Source organism: Chinchilla lanigera, unplaced genomic scaffold (assembly GCF_000276665.1).
Source record: "Chinchilla lanigera isolate Chin_1 unplaced genomic scaffold, ChiLan1.0 scaffold00122, whole genome shotgun sequence".
NCBI classification, from domain to species: domain Eukaryota; kingdom Metazoa; phylum Chordata; class Mammalia; order Rodentia; family Chinchillidae; genus Chinchilla; species Chinchilla lanigera.
This window is the reverse complement of record NW_004955523.1, coordinates 888,834-911,740: the sequence shown is the minus strand read 5'-3', so window position 1 is coordinate 911,740 and position 22,907 is coordinate 888,834. Positions and strand designations below refer to the sequence as shown.

Sequence of the window (22,907 nt, the reverse complement as noted above, 5' to 3'; positions counted from 1 at the left end):
GCTGCGCCGCAGTCACCGGGCGACTCCCTCCGCCCGGAGCGCGCACCTGCGAGGGGGCTGCGGGGCGGGACCAGCGCGTCTCCCGGGCGGCGTCCCGCCGCAGCCTGGGTCCGCTGTCCCACCCCGAGTTACCCCTTTCTCACGTCGCCATGCTTTGTCTTCATTGCTCTAGGGACCGGTTAAACGATCTCACTATTTCCTCGTGAAACTGGTCATTTGAGTGGGGGATTCAAAATCAAGGAGCAGCATATTTTTTCCACTTAAGCCTTCAACCGTGTTATATTAAATTTCCCTTTCCCTCCCACAGTGACTTCTCAGGCAGAGTCCTTGGCTTGCCCACCTCTACCGGACATAAGAACACTTTCATTTCTGTAATTAATACCAACCCTCAGGCACTAAACAGACTGCCCTTTAAGGCAGAACCTCATCCAGCTTAATCGATATCACGTCCAATTTAATACTCCTCCTCTCCCCCCACAGGCTGTCTTCTGGCTGGAGACCCTACAGGAGAGAGTGAGGTAAGGTCTGCTTTTCTGATTTTCCTTTCGTGTCTCCTCTGCGTCAAGGTTGGGCAAGAAGTATTGGAGCAGAGTCTTACGTAGCAGGTGTCCTTGGCTGGCAAGTGCCAAGCATGGCTTCTTCCGCAGGCACATTTGTGGGTTTTTGTAGGGCTTCCTCTCGGCGTTGCCGTACCAAAGCACTCTGCGGTCTAGCTCTTGAAGATCTGTGCATACCTTACCCGCAGGGAGCGTTCCAGTCCACGCCAGGCAAAGCAAGGAAGAGCGGGCTGCTCCTCGGACGGCCAGCAGCCCACGCCAGCCGGTTCCACAGTCGCGGTTCTCCAGACAGAAAGTGCGTGTAAGTCTTCCTTTGTGCACAGACTAAGTTCCTGAAGACGTATGTTTGGTTCATCCAAGAACTTTCTCGCTGTGCTTTTTATGTGGAGGACCTGCGACCACGGGCAACTCGCCTAGCATCTGCAGAGGGACTGCTGGAGCGAGTTATGTCAGTCAGCTTCCACCACTGTGACAAAATACTTGAGGTAAGCAATTTTAAAGGAGAAGAAACTCGTTCTGGTTCATGGCTTCAGAAGGTTCGGTGCACGGTTCCTTGGTCCCATTGCTTTGAGCCTGCGGTAAGGTTCACGATAAGGAGCGTGTGGTGGAGCAAAGCTTTTTGCTTCGTGACGTCTAGAGAGCACAAAGGACAGAATAGAGAGGCTGGGGTCCCACCATCCCCTTCGAAGGTATACCCTCCCGGTGGCCTCCTCCCACGAGGCCCCAACCATTACATTGCACCCACCACCTCTAACAGCACCAGCAGCTAGGACCATACCTTCCACACAAGAGACTGGGGGCATTTAAGATCCAGCCGCGCAGAAGTCAGGCCAGCCGCCTCTGTGTGAAGGAGGTTGGTCCCCTCGGGGCCCTCTTCACTTGGTTTGTGATGAAGAGTGCCCTGGGGGAAATCTCAGCCCTGTCTACTAAGGTAACCTTTCCCTGCCTCAGCCACCTTCCTCCTTTTCCTCTGTAATCCGGAACCAAGGGATGGGTAGTGCTGAAGCTCCTCTGCTTTCAGGAAGGCATCCTGTGCATCTCTTTAGAGTGCGAGAATACTTAGGTCTCGTTGTTCTAGTCTTTGCTGTTTCTGCAGAGATGCTAAGACTACAGCAAAAAATCTCATGCAGTCATTTATAAAATTTACTCTCTGACTTCGCAAGCCACAATAATATCTTTAAATGAATGTATATCTTGCTCATTGCCACTGCTCCAGAATCTAGAACAGTGCTTGATCTTAAAAGACAGCCGAGAGCTGGGTGTGGTGGCGCACGCCTGTAATCCCAGCACCTGGGAGGCTGAGACAGGAGGATCGTCACAAGTTTGAGACCAGCCTGAGCTACAAAGTGAGCTCAAGGCTAGCCTGAACTGCACAGCGAGACCCTGCCTCAAAAAGTCCAAAAAAAAAAAAGACAGCCGAGAAATACACATTCAATGGGTAGCTAATCCAATGAATGATAGAATAATCTCACGTAGGGAGGACTGGCATCATTAGACCCATTTTAAGAGAAAAAACTGAGTCCCACATGGTAGCTACTGGTCCGTGTTCCTGTCCTGCTATCTGTAGGGCTGACTGTAATGACCCCCTTGAGTTCCACTCCTTGTTTTGGGACAAATGCCACTTCAATTCCCGGAATGCTCGGCTGCCTCTCTTCCCAGCTGCGGGAGCTTCGGCTCTATGCTGACCCCACTTGCTGGTACCCATCCAGCTCTGCAGTTCCAGGCTGCCTTCTGCTCCCCGCCGCCTGCCCTGTTCCTTCAGAGACCTTCTCTTCATCCCCGCATGCTCACCTCAGATCCCCAAGAGCCTCTCAGGGCAGAAACTTTGGCATCTTCCTTGTCCCTGAGCTATTTTTTCCTCCTCTGTGTCCAAGTCATTATTACCGCTCCATCTCCTCCGTCTGCATTTCTGGAAGTCTGCCGCCCATTCAGCGTCTCACCGCCGGCCTGGCCAAAACCTCCACACAGACGCACTTCCCGCTCCAGCCGACGCCCCTGCTGCGCCTCCCTGAGCACAAGTGGGCCTTGGTCATTCTCGCCCTGTTCTCCTGGGCCCCTGCCCTGATAATCTCCAAAGCCTGGGTCTGGCGCGCCCGCCCCAGCGCCCTCTGCTGTCCTGCCTCCCGTGTACTGCCCGGGCCTCCTTTCTCTGTAACTCTTGGGACCTCACGGTGCAGCTCTGCAGAATCTCCTCTGCCATTAACGCTTGAGTTTTTTTTTGAAGCTGCCAGAATTTATGGGGTTTAAATAGTTGGTCCCAGCACTGTGTGCTCCATAAATTGGATCATTTAAGCAACCAAAGGTGGCATTGTGATTTCCATGTATACAAAGAAGCCGGGGTGGGTACTGGTCACCTGAGATCACACAGGTAACTGATACCGAGCAGATGCAGGATCTGAGTCTGAATCCCAAGCCCAAGACTTCAAGTCCACACCATCCCGCCTCAGCCCTGGACGCTTCTCACACTTGAAGTGGGACCTTCTCAACGCCCCGCTGCTAACCCCGCCGCAGGACCGCTGGTGTGTGTTCCAAAATGCCTTCCTCCCTGCCAAGATGTGGGGCAGTCAGAACTTCCTGCCCCGCTCAACCCTCTCTGTCCGGCAAGAGAAGGGGAGCTATTTCCAGCATGGCCCCTGGTGCACCATGTGTCACTTCCCTGCCCCTAATGGGCAGGAGAATTCTGCTAAGCCCACTCACCCGTCTCTTGGGGAATCTGGAAACCCCTGCAGAGAACCCCAGAGGGTCAGTAACAGGGATCTAGCGGGGAAGATTCCCCCAACCTGTGCCACGAGGGGAGCGGCAGTCTGCTCCACACACAGAGCCACCTAATTGCTTTCCCATGTTATGCTCGAGTGGGGCTGGCAGCCAAAGAGCCCCCAGAACCTGAACTAATTTGGTACATACGGGCCAAAAGCAAGGACTGCATTTCTGTTCCCTTTGCTGAGACCCAAATTCCCAACAGAATTCCAAGGATTTTTCTGCCTTGAAAGTGACTGGATCTCCAGCTCTGAATTCCTCTCCCCAGGAGAGCCTGTTCCCCTGCTCAAAACAAATAGCACATTCCCCGGTTAGTCAGGGGTCCACCGGTCAAGGAAGGGCGACTGGGCCCCGGCCTTCCTGATGGGAGAGGCTCCTGGGCTCTGGGCAGCTGGAGCTCCTACACTGCGGCCTCAGCCTCTAGACTGGGAGGCCCAGCCCCTCCTGTGCGAGCCTTCAAGGTTCGCAGAGCCCGCCAGGACAGCTGCACCTCACACACCAGGCTGGCACCCCTCGGAGCTCACGACCACCCTGCCCGCCTGCCCGTGCGCATGTCCTCCAGGCGAGCGTGGCAGGTGGGCGTGACGTGCTGGCCAGGCATGGCAGCCGCAGCGCGGGAGCCCCTGCGCAGTTGTGCGAGCTGGCCCCTCACTGCGGGTTTCGGGAAGGGGCCTCCTACCCCTCTGTGTTCAGCGCGTGTCTTCTGAATGGGGCTCAGTGCTGAGCTCTTCTCATCTGAAAATGGAGCTAACGGTGCTCTTCCTTGCTGCTCTCTCCTTCGGGGCCAGTGAGACAGCCGGCTAGAGGAACCGTGTCCCGAGCGGATAGATCAGCGCCCCTCCATTCACCAGCACCTCAAGGTGCCAGGCGCTGTGCTGCGTTCTCAGTCACTTCCGCATGTAACCCTCACGGTGATCTCGTGGAGGAAGCGGTATTATCTCGCCGTGTAACAGATGAGCAGATGAGAGCTCAGGGAGGAGAAGTGACAAAGCTCGTGACTGGTGACAGGTGACTCAGCCTCTAGGCTGTCTAGTGGCACTAAACACTAAACCAGGGCCAGCTTCTGGGGGAGGGAGGTCACTCCAGCTGGGAGCCAGAGGCACTTAGCACTTTCAGGGTGGCAGGACTGCCGATGGCCCCACAGCACTGCTGTCTCAGGGCAGCCCCATCCAGCACACCCTGCCCTATCTCCCAGCTGAGACCCGCCTTGCAGGGAGCGGACAAAAGCCAGCATGGTGAGTTTCTGTGAATCTGATTTCCAGCCACCAAGGAGGAAGGAGGAAGCCGGATTCCCCTGCATCAGATGGCTCCCTGTTGCCGAAGGAAAAGCATCTTGACCTCAGCTTCTCTCTTTGGGGCTGAGAAGGGGCTCGAGTGAATGCCCGTGTGGCAGGCGTGGCACTTCGCATTCCACAAACCCAGAGGGTGAGTTCTCAAGTTCAAGGTCACACGGCTAGGAGTCAAGCCAGGATTCATCTAAACAGCCAAGGCCTGTGCTTTCTCTGCTGCAGCACGCTGCCTGCACGCCGGGACGGTCTGCAATGACGTGAAACGGGCCAGGCTTCAAAATCACTGATTGCGTTCTGTGTCTCTGGGTGTCCGGGCAAGGGCAGCTGGTCTGAAAGCTCGTGCGTGTAGCCCTAAGCTGAGGCACCAGTTCCCACTTACCTGCACAAATGCCTCCAGTCCCCGGCTGGAGGGAAAGCTCCAGCCCCTGGGGATGGAAGCTTTGGGAGCGGGGGCTCTAAAGGCCTGAGCAGCACCATGGAAGCAGCTGGGACTCCTCCTGTGTGTCCCTCCTGAAGGGCCACAGGGACTTCCTGTGCCAGCCTAGGGTGAGGGCGCGATCATATACTGGATGATCCTTTGCAAGTTCCCAGGAAGAAGGCCCTGTGGCCTTGGGCCCGCAGGACTCTGGGGTGGCTGTGCGGGACAGGAATTTGAGGACAGAAGACCGTTTTCATGGGGTCTCCCACCGGTGCCCACCTTGGCTTCCTGCTGGGACACACTGACATTTCTCACACCTTGAGGGCTGAGGATTGTGAGGGCAGAGAAGACGGGGTGCTGTGGGGTGTTTCCTAGAGTAAACTGGGCTTGGGGGGGCCTCAAGCAGAACCCCCAGCCTCACCTCACAGAAGAGGGTGCCCTCTGCCCTCAGCAGCCTGGTCTGTTTCCCCTGGGTCGCACACCCAGAGCGGGGACAGCGAGGTCTGCTCTGGTGCCTAGCGTGCTCTCTAGGACCCCAAGTCCTCGGGCACAGGACCCGGAACATCCCTAGAAAAGGCCACAGACACACAGAGGGCAGGGGAGGTGCAGCCAGACCCCGAGGCCCGTGGGTCTGCATGACTCATTCCCCATTTCCGTCCACTCTGGTCTGAGTGCCTTGGCCCAGGGGCCTCGGGGAGGCTGTAACACAGGCTGGCCCCTCGCCCATCGGGGCTCAGCAGACAAAAATTAAAGATCTCACCCCTCAGGAACTCACACAGACGGCAGAGGCTGCTCTGTGCGCTGCCTCACGGAGCAGAGCTCCGGCCAGCAGAGGCTGGTGGCCAAGGCAGGCGGGAGGGGCGGCTTTAGCTCCTCCCCTCCTCCCCAGCCCCTCACCCAGCCACAGAGCCCTGGGCACTGCTCACTGCCCTCACTCCCTCTCCGGCCCTTGCCTGAAGGTGGTGGTGCCAACCAGTATCTCCTCAGCTGCACCCCATTCCTCCCTACCTCTGCCTGAGGACAACAGTGAAGGTGAAACAGCCTGCACCTGCCAGGAGAAACAGACTCGTCGTTAACTCATTAGCTCTTCATACATTTTCTAGCAGCACAGTTCTGATCAGGTCCCTCCCCTGCTCCATAACCTTCAATGGCTCCCCACTACTTCTCTAAAGCAGCCCAAGTTTCCTTTTGGGCCAGGCATACAAGCTTGTCTTGTGCCCCTCCCTCCATGAACGTTGAAACTCAGCGTATCCCATTTGCTTCCGGCTTCCTCGTCCCCATCCCCTCCCTCGTATACCTCGGCTCACGCCATTCCCTTCATCTGCGCCGTTCTTCACCAGCCTTGCTCGTGCTTGAGTCCCTTCTTAAAGGCCGCCCCCTCCAAAGAGGCTTGCTAGGTTTCTCTCTCCATCTGGAAATTCCCTGCCTCTACGGAGCCCCTGTAGCTCTGTGTGCTTCTCCTGCCCTGCCCAGGCCACAGCTGAGAGGAAGAACACAGGACTTTGTAATTCTAACCTCAGCACAACCGTTTACCAGCTTGGTGGCCTGCGCCTGACTCTTTGAGCCAGTTTCCTTATCAGGCAAACAGAGATCAAGAAGATGCATTTCTACCCTCAGAGCACAGAGAAAGCAGATGGGCAGCCCTCTCACTGGCCGGTGACGTGAGACTCCTGCGGTCTGACTCACACACAGACATCGCTGCTTGCTGGATGATTCAGATCCTCTCTGAAAATTGAGCTACGAAACACAACTGGAATTAAAACGGAACAGGTGAGTCTCCTTCCTTGAGCCCGCAGTCCTGTGGGGTTCACATAGCCGTAAAGCCAGAAAAGCGAAGAGACTTGCCCAGGCTGCAAGAGGCAGTCAGTAACATGGAGATGGGGAGAGCTCAGGGCTCAGCACCTGGGTGTCATTCAGGGCTGGTCTGGACTGGTTGGCCCTTGGCTGGCTCAAGAGGCGGGTGACCCTAACTGAGCGCCTGCGGAAGAGTCCGAGGAGCACCCTGCGCTGTGTCCGCCTGTGGGGCCGCGGGCGCAGCTCTGGAGCAACTGCTCTTCCACTCAAAGCAGTGAAAGTCAGGGTCACCTCGTGGCAGGGAGCAGACACATTGGTTCTAGGCCTGCATCCACCCCCTGCATGTCTCCCTGGTCAGGCACCTTCCCCTCCCCGGGCCTCCATTTCTCAACCGTACAATGAACGGCTCTTACTGGATGAATTTGCATTCTCTGCCAACAGCAAGATTTAACTGGAGGAGCACATCGACAAGGGGTGGCTGTGGAGACTGAGGCCAAGAGATGCCTGTCCGAGGTCACGTGACCCGCTATTGGCAGCAGCAGGCCCCTGAAGCAGGGTCTCCTGGCTCCCAGGCCCTTCAGCCCTGTCGACTCCTGCAGGAAGCTGGGAGCTGTTCAGCTGTCCGGGCCGGAGAAGACAGGAGCGCTGTGCCCATCTCCGGTGGGAGGTACGAGTGCCGAGGCGCCTGGGGGCAGGGAGGAGGTCAGGAGACGGTGGAGAAAAGCTGTCAGCGTGTCCCTCTTCCAGCTGGCGAGAAGCAGCAGGGAGGGCCCACGATGACTGGGGGGAAACAGTCCCCGCTTCCGGTTGGGTCGCTGCTCCCCGGAGCACCCACGCACTGTCCCACCCTGCCTCCTGGCTGGAACCCGCCACCTGCAGCCCCAGCCCCCAGGGTGTGCGGTTCCCCGAGGGCGCTTGCACTGCCTGAGGTGTGTCTGAGCACCCGCTCCTAAAGCTCAGCGTAGCTGGCTGGGGTCATGGTGCCCTCCCATCCCACTAACGTTTTTTGGATGCCTGGTGTGTGCCAGGCACCTGCGCGAGACACTGGGGGTAAAAGGAACCCTCGTGGGCGGTGCGAGCTTCAGGGAACTCACCCAGTCTCCCAGGCTCACCATAAAGCTGCTGACCATGCAGGCTGGGGGCTACTTGGGCACGTTTCTCAGAGTCCTGCATCTTGAAGGCTAAGGAGGAGCCCACCACACGGAAGGGGTCATGCCAAGCAGGAGGCAGAACGTAAGCAAAGCCTGAGCTATTGCCACGATTGCAGGGAGCTCACGAGGCTGGAGCTGAGCTAGGAAAGGTCTGTGGACGAGGGAGTCCAAAGGGGTAGGCTGGGGTCAATTTAGGGAGGGTTTAACTCTGGTGAGCTCCTCTGAGGAAGAGGGACTACCTAAGGCAGCAGCTGGCCCTGGAGCGGACAGATTGCCCATCTGGAATTCTTACACCATGTCTTTTGGTTGACAGCAAGCAGTCACTTCCCTGAGGAAGGAGCAGCGTGTGCCCCGTCTCTGTCCATCCACCCAGAGCCGTCCCAAGTAAACGGGGCGCAAAGCAAATGGGCTTGGCCTGCCTGAAACAGTGCCTAACCCTGATTCTAACCAGCCTGTTGCCCACATGCCTTCCCTTCTATAGACACCGTAGAGCTGCCAGTGTAGCAGGTCAGCCCTGCCCCAGGCTCCTGGGCTGTGACCCACTGACCCCTTCCTTCCGGCCTCTTTCCCTGTGTACCACCCCTTTCTAAACCCTGTCTGGATCCCTCACTCCCTTTGCACCCTGGGTTCCCCTGGGGACTCAACAGCCTCCCATCCCCCGGTGTCACTCTCGCTTGGCCTCAGGTCCTGCAGCGATCCCACGAGCTCAGGCTGTTGAGGGGGCATCACACCCGGGTGTCACAGTACACCTCTGCAAGGCCCCGACCTGCAGCTGCCCTCCCAACTCTGCTCCAAGGGTAGGGAAGCCCCGTGCGCTCAGTATCAAGCAGACAGCGGGCAGGGCCCAGTGCATTGCAGCCAGCCCTTACTGAGTGCCCTCTGGCAGGCTCCAGGGATGCCAAGAAGGTGGCAGAGGACGCTCCCTGTCCTCGCGGAGCTTCCGGTACGGAAGACAGGCAACAACACTTACAGTGCCTGCTGGGGCTGAGATAGCGTAGGGTGCAATGTTAATGCAAGACACAGCATCCAGTCCTGGCTGGGAGTGGGGAGACTCAGAATAGGTGATCTCCAAGCTGCGCCAGGAGTCTCATCCAGGAGAAGGTGGAAAGGATGGCGAGGAAGAAGCAGAGCGGTGACTACCAGACTCAGCCTCACAGAAACTAACCCACATCAGTCCCTACCCTTTTCCAGTGAGGCTGCTGACTAGAAAATTTTTGCTGTATTTTAATGATACTGAAGTAAAATTCAAGGCTGGGAAGTCTGCAGCCCATGGTAATGCAGTTGGGCCTATGTGTAGCTGGTGGAAACAGCCATTGCCACAGTGACGGGTGCATGGAGCTCCCTGAGAGCTATACTCATATATGAGACAGGGCTGTGACCTACCTAAGACTTCCCGCAATTAGGAATGAGATGGATCATTCTTATCAGATTTTCACGTGATACAGAACTGGAGAAATAAATGATAAAACTGGAAGATAGAAGCAAAATATACACCGACCGAGATAAGTTGAGATTCAATACTTGCTTTAATAGCAGTTCATGTGAACGACCTGAATTGTGGAGACAAGAAAACAAAGTACAGACTGCTGTAAAGGAGAAAACCAGTTAGCCACTGGTTAAAAATGGACTAAGAATGTTTATTTGATTCAGTTTGCAGCAGTTTCAGGCCGTACTTGGTTGGCTCCAAGGCAGACTGGTGTGGTAGAGCGGCATCTCAGAGGAGAAATGGTTCATGACAGGCAGAAGGCAGCAAGCAGCAAGCAACAAGCAAAGCAGCAGCCCTCTTTTTGTCCCTTATATTTTATCCCTTTTCATGTCCCAGAAGGCCTTGTACCATCTTGAGCAGAACTTGGGTCTAAGAGCAGGGATATTAAGTGTATGTTAACGGGGATCTTGAGACACAGTGAAAGTTCTGCACTTAATTCGGCTGCCAAGTTTTAAATGGCGTATTCCAGCCCGGAAGCACTTCTAGGGGAAGTGACCCTGAGTGAAGATTAATACATCCTAGGAGTAGCTGAAAGGCTGGAAAAGAGAAATCTTGGAGGAGGAGGTCTGACCGTCCTTAAGTGTCTGCAGGACTATTGGGCAAGAATGAGATTCAGCTTGTTCTGTGTTTGCATCAGTCACACAGGTTGACTGCTACAACATAACCTCCGGGGCTGGGGGTGTAGCTCTAGGATGCGGACTTGCCTAGCATGCGTGAAGCCCTGGGTTCGGTCCCCACCCCCTACCATAAAAAGGAGCCTCAGAGTGTACTGCACCTGCAGCTCCTCCTTCATTCCCTCAATAGCCATCCAGCACTGCTCTGGTTTCACAGTTCCTGGTTTCACCTTCTCCCTTGTTATAGCTGTGTCTAGATGTCCCCTAGAGCCTCAGGGGTCAGAGGTGGGGCTCTTCATAGGTGACTGGGTCTAGAGTGTGTGATGCTGACACTTTCTCCTCCTGTGCCACAGTCCCTTGGCGTCTTACTAATCCCCTCCCCCAGGGGCATCTATTTCAGCCACACACCCTTATGGCTGTGTCTAGATGTCCCCCAGCCGTGTGTGATTACTAAATTAGTCCACTGGTTTGGCATAGTTCTGGGAGTGGATAATGGGAAGACCCTCTCTGGGTGTGAGTGCAGCCCTCCCCGAGGGTGTGTGACCTGGATAAAATATAAGGGACAAAAGAGGGCTGCTGCTTTGCTTGCTGCTTGCTGCCTTCTGCCTTCTGCCTGTCATGAACCATTTCTCCTCTGCGATGCCGCTCTGCCACGCCAGTCTGCCTTGGAGCCGACCAAGTACGGCCTGAAACTGCTACAAACTGAATCAAATAAACATGTTCTTTAATTTTTGGTGTCAGGTGTTTTGTCTCTGCAATGAGGACCGTAACCAAGACACTGGTCTTGCCTTCCACTTGCCCCCAAACTGAAGGAAGCCTAGGGTCCCTGTGTCCACACCACATGGCACCAGCGCCTGTACCAGCTGGGAGCCATGTTTTCAAACTTCTGATCCGCAACTCACGGTAGGAAGCACCTTACAACACCTTGCAACAGGACGCCGCACCCACGGACACATAACTACACCTGCCTCCCCTTGCTTCGCGTCACGCGCTCTCGTGTTTCTGCCACCTGTCTTCCATGTTGCTTTTTCACGCTGTCTGTGGCTCACTCCAGCGATCTCACAACCCACAAAGGTCCCTCCACGTCACCTAGGCACTTGCGGCGGCGGGGGCTGGGGTGACTCAGGGAAAAGCAGTGGGGATGGTCAGTCTATGTGGCCCAGAAGAAGGGAGGGATTCTTGGTTTTGTTTTTGTTGGTTTTTTTAGGGGGGCGGGTGTTTGTTTGTGTTTTGGTTTTTGTTTTGAGAAGGGAAGGTCCTGAAGTCCTCATCCTGGAGGAAAAGGAGACAGAGGTTCACTTCCACCAGTCCTCCGTGTCCACCAAGGTGTCCTCCTGGTCTCTGTCTCTCCAGGGCAGAAGGTGGTGAGTGTACTCTTCCTGCTTGCTGAGGATGCTGTGAAGTGGAGGCAAATAAAGCTGCAGCGGAGATTTCAGCTCAGCGCAGGCTTGGCAGGGAGTGTGCTGGGAGCAAGGGCAGCAGGAAAGTTTGCGCATACAGAACAGCATTTAAGGGCCAGGGGGATAGCTCAGCCGCACAGCGCCTGCCTGGCAAGCTCGAGGTCCTGAGTTCGATTCCCAGTACCCTCCCCTCAAAAAAGATACAAAAAAGCATTTAAACAGGCTCCTGTGACATTTCCTCTTGTTAGAGGTAAAGGGAAAACAGCTATCGTTTAAAAACTGGTTAAATTCTCATCAGCTTAGGGTGCTTTTAATGTTTTCCCAGAAGGCTAGGCGGTTGAGGAGGCCCCGTGTAGCCCTAGGCGTTCATGACCGCTTCAGTTCCCCACACAGTCTGCCTGGCTCCGTGGGGCTGAGAAGGTTTGACGAGACGCGAAGGCCGCCCCGCACAGGCGGCACAGGCGTTCGCTGCGTGCCCAGTGTCCTAGGCTGGCGGGAAGCACAGGGCCAGGCGGCAGGGAGGGGCTGCCAGAGCAAAGCTGAGGGCTCAGTGTCGGGCGGAGTCGGCAGGGTTGGCCCCTGTCGTACCTGCGCTAATGAGCTGGAAGCGGATGGAAACGGCCCAGCGTGTGAAGGCAGCAAAGGAAAGGTCCGCCCCGTGCCAGCTGGACAGGAGAGAGCCGAGCGGGGTGGGAGAGGGGGTCTGTCCCCTCCCCACACCCTGCGTTCTCAAGCTGGAGGCTGGAACTCCAGGGGGACTGGGCAGTGAGGAACAACCAGATGAGGCTGAAATAGATGCCCCCGGGGGAGGGGATTAGAAAGACGCCAAGGGATGTGGCACAGGAGGAGAAAGTGTCCAGGGGCTGCAGCAGCACCGTGCCAGCCTCGGGTGGGAAGAGGCCCCAGGGGGCTGTCGGCTGCAGCCACAGGCCGCGGAGAGAGAAGCTGAGCAGAGGCGAAGGCTGCGCTTAATAAGGGCCGGCAGAAGAATGAGCCCTTCCAGAGCCGCCAGGGCGGCAGAAACGGCCACAAGTGCTTGCAGACTGTAAACACGGAGAGGGACAGGGCTTGTCTGGGGTACAAGGGTCTGGCCAGGCCGAGGAGAGCAGGGCCAGGGGCGGAAAGGAGACTTGAGCTTGGCAGCTTCTGCAGGGACTGTCGTGAGACCCCGGGGAAAGGCACACCGGAAGCCCTACACACAAGTGAGAAAACCTCGCAGGCCCGGGGGCGGACCCCAGCTCAGCCGGAGCTCTGGGGCTGTGTCCGTGGGCAGGGACAGGTCGCCCAAGAGTTGTTTCCTCTTCCTGCGCGGGGTCCAGGGCCTTGAGTGTGGCATTTCTTCTTGGCCCTTTATGCTTGGTGCTGCAATTGTAGGGCAACCAAGACTGTGCCTCCCAGCAACAGGGTGGGGTCAGCTGGATAAATATTTACGGAGCACCCCCATTAACCTTTCGCATGAGGGGTGACCCCTCCCAATGGCTTCCGTATGGACCTTCGCCCCACCCCATTCTTGCATGGAAATTCCTACCCGAAGCAGAGCCTGCAGATCCAACCTGACCTTCTGTCCAGCGCTGCCTAGGAAGCCTCTGGGCTGGTTAGACCCAGGCTGGGACCAGGGACAGAAGCTAGGCCAGCACTGCCTCCCTCCTTGGGACCTCCGCTCATCGCCCGGGACTAATGGGGACTGAGCCCAGTCTGCACTTGGTGGTTTTCACTGCGTGCAGCTCTTGATCAGGGATTGCCCAAGGCCGCGGTGTTCTCAGCAGGCAGGCTTGTCACCCCCAAGCTGGTGACTACGAGTGGACTCTTTCTGTCTGCTCAGCATCCCTCCCCTCTTACTCCTGAAGCAGCATCCTTTTCCTTTAGGGCACTGTCCTTCCATTTTCTAGATTATTTGACAGATGACCAACTATAAAACTTACCAGAAAGCACATGACCCGTGCCGTACCAATCAGAGTCTCCCCCGTGATTTGTCCCGGATGCAGATACACAGTTGTAACTGAACCATCCAACTGCAGCTCCCAAAAGAGACGCGGTCCAAGGAGTGCCTGGGGCTGGTCCAAGGATGCCTTGGGCTGGGCCCAGGAGTTCCCGGGGTTGCTTCCCAGAGTCCTGACCTTCTTGATACTTACGCGTTCTGTTCCTATTTCTATTCTGCTTATTCCTAAAATATTTCCAGTAGCTCTACTTTTTTTAATGTACAGAATAGCTACTCCTTATTACATGCAATCAAAGGATGCTAATTTAAATAAAAACCAAGAGGGACAGGTTGGCTGTGGCTCGTAGCTCCCCCTTCTCTGCAGCCCGACGGCGACTGCCTCAGCTCCCTTACAACACTCGGCTCTCGCAGGACAGCATCTGTCTGCTCAACAAGACTGTGAGCAAACGCTAGGGTGTACCCTGGTGGAACAGCACGTGCTTAAAAATTTGGTGCCCAGCACAAAAGAAAGGCAGGAAGACTGTGAACATCGACCACTAAGCAGACTTGTGTCTCAGAACCTGGCAAAGGCAGTGTGGAAACCATGCCGAAGACCCTTCCTAAGAGCAAGATCTTGACAGGAGAAGAGGAGAAAGCACACAGGTTTTCAAGATGTGGAAAGCGCAAATGGATTTGCAGGTAAGCGTGAGAAGAGAAAGGGCTGGGAAGGAGGTAAATCTACTTTGGCTGCAAGAAGCTGACTCTGGCCAGCAGTGGGCAGACTGGAAAGAGGCAGGGAGCTGCGGGAGGCGCTCAGCAACCAGGCCTGGGAAGGCGGGAGCCAGGGCAGCTCTGGGGACCTGGGGGGCAGGAGCTCGTATGCCATGTGGCTCTGGATGACTCCAAGCTTTCGATTGCTGGTGGCTACTCCAACCCCAATTCTGACTCCAGGGCGAGAGTCTGACGGACCCTGTGGGTCCAGTGCCCCCCCTCTGAGAGTGGAGAGCAGGACGGACCTGTGGCCAGCAGCCCCGCTAGGAATGTGTGGAACTGGGGAGGCGGAGCTTAGAGGGACGCTGAGTGTCTGTTCCCCGGAGGAGAGGCAGGAGTGCTGGGCATATGTGCACAGCAGATGTTCACCGCACATGGGATGTCCATTTGGAGAGGACGGGGATGAGTGGGGTGGGGATGGGAATTTCCAGGACACTCCAGAATCTGCCACAGGGGCCAGAGCCAGAGCTTTGGCCCTGAATTGCCTCTCTCTCTCCTCCTATAAAAGCAATCTCAGAGAAGAAGAACACTGTTTTTGTTCCTGACAGCTTGATAGAATTGTCTCCTTAGCTTCCAGTCAGCTCGGCTCCTGCTAGAATAATTAGCGCCCACCTGCTCTCCGTGCAAGAATTTACAGCCAGTGGATACACATCTGGCCTGTAAAAGACACGCTTGGACGTCTTCCAGGCTGCTTGGAACAGGCTGGGGACAACACAGGGTCAGCCACCGGTCTGAAAGCAAGGAAACAGCTGGCCAGAAAGCTGCGGTCACTGAGGCCTGAGCAACTGCCCACCCCTCCTTTGCCGGGCAGCTCGATGGACACAAGACAGGTGTGTCTGAGAGCAGCAAAGCTCCTGAGACGTGGAGGAGGTGGGCAGAGGGGGCCTTGCCCTCCTCCTCCGGCACGAGGCTTCCCTGCCCGCCCCCAGCGGCCTTTCCTGGGAGTCTTTTACTTTGTTTTTCTTTATGGTCCACACCACTCCCTTCAAAGCAACCTGGAAGTTCAGAAAAGGCCAGGCAAGGCTTCAGTGGGGAAGGGCAGAAATAGTTTTGTGGTGACACAACCGCTTTGAAGTTTTAAGGATGTGAGTGTAGAACCGAAGAGGGCTGGGAGAACCTGGGGGTCATGGTGTCCCGCCACGCAGGGTTTCAGCATTCAGCGAATGTCCGCTGCGGGCCAGGTGCTATGGCAGAAGGTGCACCAGCACGTAGTGCGGGCCTGCCCTCTGCCCCCGCGAGCTTGCAGTCGGTGGGGAGACAGGCAGTGAGCAAGTAAGCAGAGAAGTAGCTCAGTGGGGCGCTGCCACCGAGGGACTCGGAGAGACCACGCAGCAAGGGGCCTAGTGCGGAGGTGCAGGGGCGGGAGGCAGCCGCGGGAGGCTTTTCCACTGAGATCTGAAAGGGCACGGGGAATAAGAACTGCGATGCGGAGGAGAAGGAGCCGGGTGGTGACATTAAGAGGAAAATGCCCCGGGGAGAAAGGCCTGCGGGAGGCAGCTCTGCTGAGGTGAGGCGAGCAGGATGGTGTGGGGTGAAGACAGTCCAGGGACCGGACTTCCCAGATCAGGGTGTAAACAGGAAGTTGGGGAGCTGCTGTGGCTGTAAAGAGACCCACGCGGGATCTCCACCCTGCCCTGCACACTCCCTCACCTCTGAGGCATCTTGGCAGAAACACGGGGTGGAAACCACTGCCGCAGCCCTGCTTGCCCTTCTCAGATGGGAAGTCTGTGGCCCTCCAGTCACCACCCCGGGCCCTCCCTCTGAGTCTGGGCAGCTTACCAGACTCCTCAGAGAGAGGGCGGCGGGGCCGGGTTCCCAGGACACCGCGTGTCTTACCGTTGCATGAAGAGGGGACAGACGCAGGAGCAGACCAGGGCTGAGGGACAGGGCTCTGGCACCGGCACGGACCTCAAGGCTGACTGTGGCCCCTGCCCGCCCCTGGGGCCTGGTCTTTCCCCCTGTGCTGGGAGAGTCCCTAATCCCCTGGTCCTGTCCCGTCACTCACCCCAAGGCACGGGCAGGCTGCCTGCCAGTGAGCAGACCCCGCTCCAGCGCAGGCCTCGACACTCCTCTCCATCCAGGGGTCAGGTTCAAGTGGAGGGCATTTTCCCAAGCCCTGGGGAGCCCTGGGGAGCGTCGGCCTCCTGTATCTACAGCTACTACCCAGCCTCAAGGGTAGCTCCCAGGGCAGACAGGCTGGGGAGAAGAGCGGTCAGCCGGGCTGCTGAGCGGGGCTGAACGGGGGTAGAGCGTGAAGGGCACGGGAGGGGAGCCTGGAATACATCGAGAACCTCAGACCCAGGAAGGAGAAGGAGCAAGTGAGGGGTGGGAAGGGAGCTGGCGAGGAAGGAGTCTGAGCCGAGGCCCCGTCCACCTTCACAGGAGGCTGGAATCGTCCTTCAGCAGCCCAGCTGGTCCTTGTCTCACTAACCCCCGGGCTCTGGCCTCCCCGGAGAGCCCGCGCTGGCTCATCCGCAGCTTCTGGGGCAGAAGCCAAAGGCAGCCGCCGGCTTGGAGACAGCAGGTGCGGAGACCCCAGAAGGGAGAGGGCAGCGCGGGCCCTGCAGGCTCCCTGGCAGCAGGCAAGGGTCAAAGGCCAAGCGGGTCAGGCTGGTAAGAGCATTTCAGAGGTCAAGGAAGGTAGAGGCCGCCGCCAGATCAAAGGGAGCTGAAGCCTCTGGGGTTCTAAAAGTTGGTTTCACCAGCCAAGCCTGGCCTGAGGCATAGCCTTGGGTGCAGCGTCCTTCCTTCTCACCTTGTCCTCTGGCCTCATCTGGCACACAGCTCCACGAGACCTGCCGTCCTCCCCCAGGGCAAAGTGGGTATAGAATAAGGGCGCAGATGTCAGACTGCTTTGTAGCTCTGTGATCTTCAGAAAAGGGCTCAGCCTCCCTGGGACTCTGCTCCCCTATCTGTAAAACTCAGATGCGTGAGAACTGGAATTGGCCCCTTGTCGCCATGGGTTCAGTATCCTCAGATTCAACCACCCACAGATGGAAAATATGTTTTAACTGTTGCATCTGTACTGGACATATGCAGATTTTTCTTGTCATTATTCTCTAAACAGTACCAAAGAACAAGTATTTACATAGCATTTATGCTGTGTTAAGTACTGTAAGTAGTCTAGAGATAATCTAAAGCATACAGGAGGACGTGCACATGTTATATGGGAATACTCTTCGGGCCCAATGAAGGGATCCGAGTCTCGGGGTTCCCTGGGCTTTGATATCCCTGTGTGTGTTTGGGTGGGTGGAAGAGCGGCCTGGAACCAAGCACCTGCAGAGACGGAGACAACTACACTTCCTGGAAGTGTAGAAAAAGTTGAATGAAGAAGTGAAGGTAAGACCTTAACTCTTACTCAGTTTTCTGTGGATACATGGGACAAAGGAGAGGGGAGGCGGGAACTGGGGAAACACGGGGGACATTTTAATTTTTTCGGGTCCTTGATGAGTAGGAGAGCTTCCAAAAGTTTCAAATCCCACTTCCGAGTTAGAGTCTGAGCTAAACAGCTCGTGATGAGGGTCCGTGACTGAGAAAGTCATTCTCCATTAGAAAGAGAACGCAGAGAGGAAGTCAGTTTGCACAGGGGGCCTCGGCCAGAGCCTCCGCCACAGCCTCTCCGCAGGCGGCCGGGCTCCCCGCCCTCCGGCAGCCTCCTAGCTGCTGCTCTCCTCGTAATCGCAGCTGCACTGGCCCCTTCCCACTGCATCTAAGGACCAGAAACAACCCCGAGGCCCCAAACAGACAGCGTCAGCTGCTCTGCACGGTGCTTGTGGATTGAATCACCACAGCAGGGCTGAACTCGGGGACCACAGGGAACCAGCGTCGGGGTGCTCACCGTGCGCCCAGCCGAGTGCCGCGTCGCGGTGCTGTAAAGTAACTGCCGCAGGGCTTGTGTTCACCTCGCACTGTTTGCCAGGCTCTGGTGCTTACATGTATTCTCTCATTAATCCTCTTAATGCCTTAGGAAGTTGGCAGACTGACAATTTCTATTTTACAGGAGACCTAGGGCTTACCCTTTGCTGGGAGGCAAGGCCATAAGCTAATACTCCCAAGTGAAAAGAGAATAAAGTCAGCACCACCGCCTGCCATCCCAGCTAACCCACTTCTCAACTTCTCCTCACCACGTGCCTCAGTCTCCCCAGATTCCCAGTTGCTGCTGTGGTGTCTGGACTCGAAGGACAGCCCTCATCCACTGTTCTAGGGATGAACACGCTCATTTTCCTGAAGTTCAATCAAGACCAGGTCAGAATTTTTCAAAAGAAACTTAGAAGAAAGCAAATAAAATAAAAACATAAAAAGTCAATCATTTGGCGGAGAAAATTAGAAAGCAATATTCATGTCCTAAACAAGGAAAATAACAGTGGCCGCTGGTTGTGCCAAGCTCAGACCCCGTGCTGTGCTCTTGACACATGTTATTTTATTTAATTCTCAAGAGTGTTCAGCAGGACAAGGACTCTTACCCTTATTTCACAAATAGCGGGTGGGGGTCAGGAATACAGCTCAGCGGCACAGCGCCTGCCTGGCAAGCACAGGGTCCTGAGTTCAATTCCCGGTTCAGAAAAAAAAAAATAAGGGAACTGATGCTCAGAAGGATTAAGCAACTTGTCCTGCTCCGGTAGAACAGAGCTGGGAATCAAAGCTGCCTTCCTCTCAACCACCTACACAATGAGGATGGTGACAGCCAGCAGCAGGCCTGTGTTCCGGTGTCATTTGGGTCTGCCAGAGGGATCTGAACGAGCTACGGGGCCCTAGAAGGAAGAGTTTCAGGCTGGCTCCTTGATCTGTCTGGTAGATTTTCAGATTTTGCTCAGAAGATACCAGAATGTTTTCACAAATGCAGGCCAAAATACAACACAAAGAAGAACTTTAAAACCCATACACTTGCACTTAGCCTTCACCTCAAATTACTGTCATAACTTGATACAATTTCCACAATATGTGTGTATTTTTTTCGGTACTGGAAATCAAACTCAGGACCTCACACTCTCCAGCCAGGCGCTGTGCCGCTGAGCTATACCCCGGCCCTCCACAATATGCTGCTGCTTAACTATTGGGCTAACGGTTCCTGATGTCAGAGATGTGGTGAAGCCCTTAACCAATGCCTGGGACATAAAAATGAGTATTTGACACATTGCTTCAGGTATCACTGAGAGGCCCCTTCCTGTAATCACGTCAGCAAGGCATCCCTGACTCCTTTGGTGTAAAACAGTAGAAAATGAAGTATTAATTGAATAACTGACATCAATAGCTACTGACAGTAATACTTACTGAGCTGCTACTCCATGCCAGCTTTAGTTCGTGTAGCTGATGTGCACTTTCTTTATTAATCCTCCTAATGCAATGAGATAGGAATTATTTTTATTACTTCCCTTCTACAGAAGATGAACCTGAGGCCTGAAAATATTAAATAATTTACACAAGGACACACAACTCCCAAGGGACAAGATGGGATTTGAGTCCAGACAGCTAAGTCCAAGACCTGCACCTCCACCCTTTGCACGGTAAGATGCAGAAGGCCAAGGAAGGAAGATGGCATGTGTGCGGGGGCAGTTGGGACAAGCTTTCTGGAGGGAACGGGCCTATTGCTCTCTGAATGAGGAACAAGAGGAGTGAAGGAAAAAGAGAGCTGTGTATTAGGCCACGAGAGGGCCTCTGAAATTTCTTGGGATTCAAAGATGGGACATCAGAAGATTTTTCGTCCCTGGAACATGAGGGCTTGCTTTGCCTCCTGAAGCAGGGTTATTGGCTAACCTTGCCACCCAGGGAAGCACTCAGAGCTTTAACAGGACATATGCATGGGGTCTGCAGCATCAGTGTGAAGCAAAGGACAGCACTAGGTCCCCTGAGAGGCCCTGGGAGTTGACCCCTGTCAGCTATACATTGACCATGGAGTTGGAGCAAGGAAGCTCTGTGGTACCCCAGCAACCATGAACCCAAAGAGGCCCAAGGACATGCAATCATGGCAGAAACTTCAATAGCATTAAGCCATAAACATGTTGGGGGGTCAAGTCTGGCCGAGGTGGACCGGCTCAGTGTCTGTGTACATTCTTAGATTCCAGAGAGCAGTGAGGCTTCCCTGGGGAACAATGTGTCACAAAGCACCTCTTGCCTGGGAGCTGATCAGAGGGACAGTTCAGGGAAAGCTGGGCCCTGCTGACCAGCTGAGATCTGATGGGGAACATGTGTGCTCCCTGGGCCCAGGCCTGGCTTTCATAGGCACCGCAGAATTTCTGAGTACTTTGATAATTCTGCACCTGTCCCTCTCTACTTGGCTAAGCCTGGCCTGGCCCAGAGAGAGGCAGCCTGGAGTGGAATGAGCAAAGCTCCTGGAAACCAGGCTGCAACCAGAACGCTCACAAAGCCTGGAGGATCCAGCTCTGCTGAGGAACCCAGGCAAGAATCCCTGGCTCCTGCTACTGTGCTCTCAGCAACCCTGAACAGTTTGCTGGCTGACTTTTCTTGTGGCCACGTATGTGCATGATTTGCTCTGCTTCCTGCCATGCAGAGTGTGGCCTCCGGGACTGGAAGAGGGACACCAGCTTTCAGCCGGTCAGACCAGCAGCATCTCACACCACCACACACATCAGACCACTCTGCCGTTAACAAGGCCCTCGGCAAGTTGGATGCACATTAACATTTGAGAAACCCTGCTATGGTGCTCGAAAGCAGCGTTCGTCCCTATCAGGGTTACCTTTGTATGGCTCAGCTTGTCTCTCTGGCACCTACCAGGAAGCAGGTGCTCAATAAGCACGTGGTGTAACTGCTTATTTTGAAACAACTGCAGACTTAGAGAAAAGTTTCAGAGTACAGAGCATTCGCATATCCCTTTCCCCCAGCCTCCCCCAACATTACCTCCCCCTTAGATTATCGGGTTAATAATTTCACTTAGTTACTGTGGGCTGATCAGATCTGCAATCTCCTGAATGAGTGTATGGCAAAGACTAAATAAAAAGAGGCAAATGGAATGATTTCAGGGCTCCAGGAGGATCAAAGCCCTCTCACAGCATTCGAGATTCTCTCAGGGCGAAGACCAAGACCTTCTCTGGGTGACAGTATTTATTTGGTTATCAGAAGAAGGGAGGAGAGTACTCAGGAAGGGCGGAACCACTCAAGGACTTCTCCAAGTAAGGTATTAAGTTAATCCACTCAAGAATGAGATGCCTGAGGCTATAGTCTTTATCTATTTGAGATCTGATCCAGGTGTCCTTGGCTGTGATCTTGTCTTGTCCTTTGAGGATTTCTGGCTTCATCCACCACTACAGGTTCTAGTAGGGATTAGTGACTCACAGAGGTTCACTTACTATGAGTCACTTACCATTTCCAGATAAGGAGCCCAGGCCTTGGACAGACTCACAAGTGAACAGGAAAAGCCAGCTGATTAATTTAAGTCCTGCTCAGGTCTGCTTCATAGTGGTCTCCATCATACATGACCACAGTACAATTACCAAATTAACATGTGCGACTAACACAGGCGTAAGACTTAACTACAGACCCCTTTCAAGTGTCACCAGCTTTCCCCTCTTCCTCCTTTCCTGCCCAGACCCCTCGGGGCGTTTGGCTGCTGAGTCTCTTTGGTGTTCACTAAGCTGTGGCGGTGGCGGTCTGCGCCCGTCCTTGGGTGAGCACTTCTCGGTTATTCTGCAGTCTGTCTCTCAACTGGGATACGCCTGCCGTCCTCTTGTGATGACACTGAGGTTATGCATTTTTGGTAAGAATAACACAGAAGCGGTGCTCTGCCTTCTCAGCATCACTTCTAGGGACACAGGATGTCAACACGCATCCTACTACTGATATACTAGCTCCAACCATTTGTACTTTGAGCAGCAGCTTGGTAATCCTCTTGACCAGGCGCTGACTCCCTTCAGCTGGAGCCCAAATTTGGCTGAAGCGCCCCCAGTCCCGACAAAGCTCTGCCTGTGTGGGAGTGTGTGTGCTAGCAGGGTCTGGCCCAGCCTTGTTTCTATCACCTCTGGTCAGAAGACCCCGTCCTCCAGTATCACCGCCACCATCCTTCCCCCTTTAACGAAGACATATCTCAGTGGAGATGTGTTGGTACTGCGCAAATATTCTGATGCTTCAAATTTCGCCTACTGATTCCTGCCTACAACCACGGCTGCTGTTGTGTTTGCCTGGTGGTGGTTTTGTGCTTCTCTCATTCCTTCTGCATTTATTAACTGGAGCTCTGTAAAGAAGAGGTATTGCTTCTTCTTCATGCTTAAATTTTAAGAAGAGAAAAAATATTTATAAAAAGAAAAAGAAAAAATAAATTTTAATCTATTTCAGTAGGGACTCATAAACACTATTTAATCCACTGGGTTATCATCCGATATTATCAGTATCTTATTTTGTTGCTTAAATTGTCTCAGCTAGTGGGAGCTCCTGTAAATTGGCCATCATGTCTTTCCTATGTGCCCCACCCTTTTCTAAGAACTTCCTTATTCTTACTACCACAAAAGGCTCCGGACTCATCTCAGTCAGTAAGGTCTGAGTGAATGAGTGGTAGAATGAACGAGGATGTCACATATGCATATGCAGAAACTCATTTTCCCCCGAGTCCCCGGTCTACAGTTTACATGTGAAGTGGCGCCTCGAGTAGCGGCCCACAGCTGGAACCCCCGCACTGGGGAGCCCAAGGCAGGAGGGTCACTGCAAGTTTGGGGGCAGCCTGGGCTATGTAGGGAGTTTAAAACCAGCCTGAATTACAGGGCAAGACTGTCTCACAAAGCAAATAAAAATAAAAATAAATAAG

At 54.7% G+C, this 22,907-nt stretch overlaps 1 long non-coding RNA gene across 1 annotated transcript; it reads left to right on the top strand.

Moving 5' to 3' along the window:
- The first annotated feature begins 386 nt into the window (after positions 1-386).
- On the top strand, positions 387-16,655 carry LOC102018125. Its single transcript, XR_264635.2, has 9 exons — positions 387-518; positions 746-1,042; positions 4,577-4,739; positions 6,639-6,791; positions 7,257-7,482; positions 10,808-10,969; positions 11,317-14,083; positions 14,726-14,985; positions 16,538-16,655. It is a non-coding gene; the product is annotated as an uncharacterized LOC102018125 (long non-coding RNA).
- The last annotated feature ends 6,252 nt before the right edge of the window (positions 16,656-22,907 follow it).